This window comes from Crinia signifera, chromosome 6 (assembly GCF_055691185.1).
Source record: "Crinia signifera chromosome 6, ASM5569118v1, whole genome shotgun sequence".
Taxonomy (NCBI): Eukaryota; Metazoa; Chordata; class Amphibia; order Anura; family Myobatrachidae; genus Crinia; species Crinia signifera.
In genome coordinates this window covers 133,023,794-133,030,912 of record NC_139222.1, presented here as the reverse complement: position 1 = coordinate 133,030,912, position 7,119 = coordinate 133,023,794, and the positions used below count along the sequence as shown (strand labels likewise).

Sequence of the window (7,119 nt, the reverse complement as noted above, 5' to 3'; positions counted from 1 at the left end):
GGCACCTTAAACTACGGTAAGCCCACATATGTGAGAGCAACTAAAGAATTGAAAACTCTGCGTTAATTAGCTTATTGAGCTTATTGAGCTTATTGAGCACCATGGACCATTTTCACATGCACATAACAATAGTCAAATTATATTTATAAATATACAATTTTCTTGGAAAATGTCAGTTGTTTAGGTGACCACCTTATTTGTATAAAACAATATTATATTATAATTATATTTAATAAAACATAAACATAAAATAAACAGCACAAATAGATAAATACTTTTTGGTAATAAAGCTTCTAATTACTTTTTTAGTAATACTGGTATAATTTGTATTGCTATAATAAGTATATGTGTCCATTATCCAGCTTAGGCAAAGTAACACATTCCAATACATTGGGTTGATCTCAAGGAGCAAATCAACTGCAAATTATATGTCCTGTTCTCATAAATAGTTCAGTCAGCCACTTACCGCCCGCTTACTGATAGTTCAGTCAGGTGCTTACCGCCCACTTACTGAAAGTTCATTCAGCCCCTTTCCGTGGGTGGAGGCAGGGCCGAAACTTGGGTTTCTGGTGCCCGGGGCAAGACATTCATTTAGTGCCCCCCCACTTGCTGCGTGAATCTGTACACACACTCAGCACGATCTCAGCAGCAGCCTGTCACTGTTTCACAGGCTACAGCCTGCTCAGATAGACGCCCGAGCTCCCCTTCCCCTCTCTATGATGTATTACAATTCCTTTAGGCTTACCCATACATGCTCAGGATGGCGGCGCTTGCTCCTCAGCCCCCTTCCTCTGGCGCCCTAGGTGTGACATCATTAAGTCACGAGTGCAATGAGGTCCTGCTGTGGGGGCTCCCGGTGTTCGTGCTGCCCACTGCACTGCCAGTTAAACATCCCAGCGGGCAGGCGCTGATATTGTTAAGGTCACTGGGCTGGGCTGTGCGGTGGGCTGCGGATGACCCGCGGTTCGCCGCTGATGAGGGGGAAGGCGGACAGATGACTTGGGGTACGGGCTGTAGTGAAGGAGACACACAGTGACAGTATTGCGCCCCCCCCTCCAGCACCCGGTGCGCGTGACCCCCTAGCCCCCCCTAGTTACGGCCCTGGTGGAGGAGGGCTGTGCTTGTCTGCCTGGAGTCTTAGGGAGAATAGAAGTATGCGGCTGTCACGTCTCTCACCCTTGACATCACTGGCTCTGGCTCCAGGTGACGCTGGAGCCCTCTCAGCGGGGAGTTCTGTAGTGGAGGAGCAGTCACCTGCATGGTGACCTTGGGGCTGGTGGATGTGGATGGAGATCGCGTCTCTCTCCTATGTCACTGTTCTCACCGGCTGAACTTCACAGATCTCTTGCACAGCGGCTGTAATTAGGCAGTTGTTGGACTTGAATTTTTCGTCTGATGGTAAAACAATGTAGTGCTCCAATGCTGTTAGTAAGGAATGGTGGAAGTCTTTCAGCAGGTACTAGATCACAATTTTGAATGTAGGACCTGTGTAGCGATTTGATTTGGGGTGGAGCTGAGGGTAATATGGGTGGAGCTATAGTGGGTACTTTTTTTTTCATTTATTAAGGCTTGGGCTCTGTTGATGGGTGTTCTTATGTCCGCCCTCTTCCCTTACAAGGTAGCTGCAAATCTGACTCACCAGAGAGTGTCTTAGAGTTGTGAGCACCTTAGAAATCATTCGATGGTCAAATTATTTCGTACCTGCCTGCAAGCTGCGAATGGATGTTTATGCAAAACATCCATTCGTATGCGTGCGGGTAAAAGGCGGGCGGATGTTCGTGAGGGCGGCATTTACTTGACTCGCAAAGCTGTGAATTTCACAACTTTGCAAGTCAATTAGAATGACCATGTGTAGAGATTGCAAAGAATGATTAATATTGATGTTGGAATGTGACAAGCGCAAATGTCTGAAAATTACCTATACAGAGAGATGGGTTAAACATCTATGCACAAAGCTTCAAATGTTTACTTTTACTTACTGTTGCTGCTGTAAATTTGATCATATATGGTAATAACCACAGCAGTACCTTCATAAAGGTACTAAACAAACTATGCATTTTTCATAAATACCTTCAAGACTGTAGAGTGTACACCTGGCGCGGTAACTGCTTGGAAATACATTTATGCATCTTTCTGCATCCTGATGGAACTAGTGATTGATCAGCTTATTCGTTTGTATTCACCAGAAATGGTCTGTTTGAGTTTCACAGATGAAAGGTTGTTAACATTAGGAAATCTACATTGCTTAAAGGTTAACATCATGTCATGTCACACATGACATGATGCATATATATATATATATATAGTTACTCACATGCATACTGTATGTACACTACACAGGCATGATTCGGGGTGTGGTACAGAAAAGCTATATACTCTAGAACCCTAGACAGGGATTAGGACAACCCTAAATAGTCGACATGCATAAAATCAACAGGGACAAAAGATGGACAGTTGAAGGGAAGACAGTGGGTAAGGTAGACAGATACAGAAGGTCGACAGGGTCAAAAAGTTTTTATTTTTTATTTTATTGGTGTCATTTTGTATGTCTAACCGTATCTAAACACAAACATGTACATGTAAACATGTACCCCTGCTGGCCCAAATTGCTTGCCATGCTTGGGGCAAAGTGGAACTCTGCTTTTGCCACGGGTCACTATTCCCAGCCATAGTCCACATGGGTAGTAAATCAATCAAAACATGAAAACATGGAAAAAAACCCCCAAAATCTTGTGTTGACCATTTTGACCATGTCTACTTGTTGGCATGTCGACAATATGGGGGACATATTGACAGTCAACCTATACGCTAAAACCTTGCTGAACGCACTTTGCAGTTTCTGCCTACATAACCCATGCTGTAATGTTCAGGTCTCCCTTACTGCATATGACACCGTCACACTACCATGTTATAATATATTACAGTCACTGGTCTCCCTTACTGTATATGACTCCGTCACACTACCATGTTATATTATAATACTGTCACAGCTTAGCTCCCCCTTACTGTAAACGACACAGTCACAGTCATGTACTACAGTTTAATACACAGATGATGTGAAAATACTGTATGTAAAATATCCTGTACAATATCTGCTTACATTGAGTAGTGATCTCATTGCTTGCATTAGGTGATGTCTCTCTAGTAAAATACTATTTAGACTATTTAAAACTCCTATTCAGAAAGGAGTGTTGTCGCTACTGCCAGAAGGCTTATCATGAAAATGCCCTTTAATGGAATCTATCAATCACATTTGTACCACCTTATACAACCCATTTTTTAGGATTCTTTATATATTTGGTGGCAGTGGGTCCCTGTAAACTATCATTTGTAAAACACTGATATAGTTTAAACGTGCCATCCCACTATATATCGTCTAGTGTGTACGTACTATATCACCAACGATGCGCGCTCCCGCAGTCTGAACATGCTGTCAAATCTGACTATATTGGCAACGATTGGATGTTCAGCATGTGGACAGGTGATGTCACTGAACGATATCGTTCAGTGTGTATATGCTATACCATTCAGCTACGATTATATAGTTCATGATGTAGTTTGTAAACAAAATCGTATAGTGTGTACCCAGCTTACGTGCAAATTTATCAAAATCTTTTCCGATAAGAGACTGTCCTGGCTGAGAGGGAAATGCTAATAGATCTCTATGCTATATCCTGTGATTTAGCTGTTATACATTGCTCCAAATCTAGATTAAGCCCATTAGAAATGATAAGGATATTAGTAATTAATTCCAAGTTTAAAGACATATACTGTATAATAAAATGAATCTAGCTATTGTCAGATAACTCTTCAGTAAATTTGAGGTATCTTTTTATTTACAAGTCATATTAAATCCATTGATCATATGCATATAACACAATTACAGTACAATGTGATAGATAATAATACACGTACAGTACATGCAATAGATGAGCTAGATAATAGTATATGTACATGCGATAGATAATAGTACAAGTGGTAGATAAAGCACACGTACATACAGTAAAGGAGCCCATACACACTCCGTTTTAAAGTTACGTTCTGTACTTTTAAAGTACACATCGTATCGGATCGCATCCCTAGTGCATGCAGTGTGCATGCACTGCGGTCCGATACGATGTGTACCTAGTACAAAAAGTATGTGCAGCATAGTACAGAACGGAGCCGGCGAAAACGGAGTGTGTATGGGCTCCTTTAGATAGATAATACTACAAGTGGTAGATAAAGTACATGTACATACGATAGATAATAGTACAGGCAATAGATAAAGTACATGTACATATGATAGATAATAGTACAAGCGGTAGATAAAGTAAACGTAATTACGATAGATAATAGTACAAGCGATAGATAAAGTACACGTACATACGATAGATAATAGTACAAGCGATAGATAAAGTACACGTACATACTATAGATAATAGTACAAGCGGTAGATAAAGTACACGTACATAAGATAGATAATAGTACAAGCGGTAGATAAAGTACACGTACATACAATAGATAATAGTACAAGCGATAGATAAAGTACACGTACATACGATAGATAATAGTACAAGCGGTAGATAAAGTACACGTACATACGATAGATAATAGTACAAGTGGTAGATAAAGTACACATACATACGATAGCTAATAGTACTACAAACGATAGATAAAGTACACAGACACACGATAGATAATAGTACACGTGATAGATAAAGTACACGTACATATGATAGATAATAGTACAAGTGGTAGATAAAGTACACATACATACGATAGATAATAGTACTACAAACGATAGATAAAGTACACGGACATACGATAGATAATAGTACACGTGATAGATAAAGTAAACGTACATATGATAGATAATAGTACAAGCGGTAGATAAAGTACACGTACATACGATAGATAATAGTACAAGCGATAGATAAAGTACACGTACATACGATAGATAATAGTACAAGCGATAGATAAAGTACACGTACATACAATAGATAATAGTACAAACGATAAAGTACACGTACATACGATAGATAATAGTACAAGCGATAAGGTACACGTACATATCATATTTAATAGTACAAGCAATAAAGTACACGTACATACGATAGAGAATTTTACAAGCGATAAAGTACACGTACATACGATAGATAATTTTACAAGCGATAAAGTATATGTACATACGACAGATAATAGTACAAGCGATAAAGTACACGTACATACGATAGATAATAGTACAAGCGGTAGATAAAGTACACGTACATAAGATAGATAATAGTACAAGCGGTAGAAAAAGTACACGTACATACGATAGATAATAGTACAAGCAATAGATAAAGTACACGTACATACGATAGATAATAGTACAAGCGGTAGATAAAGTACACGTACATACGATAGATAATAGTACAAGTGGTAGATAAAGTACACATACATACGATAGATAATAGTACAAGTGATAAAGTACATGTACATGTGATAAAGTACATGTACATGTGATAGATAAAGTACATGTACATGTGATAGATAAAGTACATGTTCTTGTGAAATATAATAGTACATGTACATGCGGAAACCTTGATTTAAAAAAAAAGCTGATTTTGTTGTTGACTCTACATTTCAGATTCAACTTTAATTATCCTAAAACTAACAGAATATATATGTTGTGTGTTGGTTTCCATGTATGCTGTTTTGGCAATCTCCACTACAGATGGATGTGACGTCAGCATGAAATGGACTTGTTTCACACCTTTATTCTCCCTTCCCCGTCACCACAGGGGCGTAACTAGTGTCTTCTCGCCTACAGGCAGAGGGAATACGTACTCTGTGTGGGAAGCCGAATTAACACTAATCTTTCCAACCAGGCTGTGTCACACAGAAGTGCTAATCTGCCTCCTGTTTTATCAGCAGTGCAAGGGTTACATTAAGGGTGTATCTGTTCTGTCTATATATACATCTACATATAACCAACATGCAAGGCACAGTTTTCCCGACTATCCTAAAGGCAGCTCCTGATCAATAAGCGCTCATACAACTCGGCACATTACAAAGGAGGTACAGTAAATTGTTTTTTTATTTTATTTAATAAATAGAATAAACAGTTGATGTGATGTGCATACATTTTTGCTTTTAAATTTGCTTTATTTGCAGCTAACAGATATTATTATTAATAATAATAATGATAATAATACATCGCTATGGGTACTTTTAAAGTTATATAAAGTTATTATAATTATTATTATTATTAGGTAGGAGCAAAATATGTCATTCTTAAGTGCATTTGTTTTATAGTTTCTTGACCAATATTTATCACACTTTCAGCCATAACGTAAGTTACAGTATATGTTACCTGCTAGTACTTCTTATACATATATAAACAGAATAGATGGAGAGCATATTGTATGGCAAAATTATATGTTCCTTAACATGCATTGATTTTAGTAACTATAAAAGACAATGTTGCTTTTAGTCTTTGATGGGCAAGTTAAATAGTATTTATACTGCATATTAGAGATTTGTGGTTCGGTTTCCTAAAATAAGAATACACCCAAACTTAGGGGTTCCAAGTTGAATTGAGTCCCAGTTCAGAATCTTGAGGTTCCGTGCATAAGTGAGTCCTGTCTCGGGTTTGTTATCAGAGCGAAACACGAATTTAAAAAAAAACTGACTAGGATTTTGGATTGCCTATGTATAAACAGGTCCAAAATCAAATATTTCAGCTGTTTTATTGATTTTTATCAGGGAACAATATTTTTAATCAATTTTCAAAAACAAAATCTGTACCAAAACACTATAGGGTGATTTTGTAAAAACCAAAACATTATGGTGAATTAGAACCTAAAGCACAACCAAAACATTGGTGTCCAGTCCACGCACATGTCTACTGAATTATAAGGAGCAGTCAAGATATATTTCAGGTGCCTTGCAAAAGGTTGTATTTTGACACGTCACCTTTTCTGTGAACCAACAAATCATTTTACAGGCTTGTAGGTGAAGATAACAGTATTTAGTCAGGTGATGACTGTGTAGGAAGGCAAATCTCTGGATCGGGATTGGCGGGATCTCAGGATTTTGACCCAAAATAGCGGGATTTTAATCCAGGGATTGGAGCCTCCAATCACGGATTTGGGC

The 7,119-nt window shown here is 38.4% G+C and overlaps 1 protein-coding gene across 1 annotated transcript in view; it reads left to right on the top strand.

Moving 5' to 3' along the window:
• The first annotated feature begins 5,912 nt into the window (after positions 1-5,912).
• TNS4 (tensin 4) overlaps positions 5,913-7,119 on the top strand; it is a 32,305-nt gene continuing 31,098 nt past the window's right edge. Inside the window, exon 1 of the mRNA XM_083145457.1 lies at positions 5,913-6,042. The gene's annotated coding sequence lies outside the window, so the exon portion shown is untranslated. The remainder of the gene's footprint in view (positions 6,043-7,119) is intronic.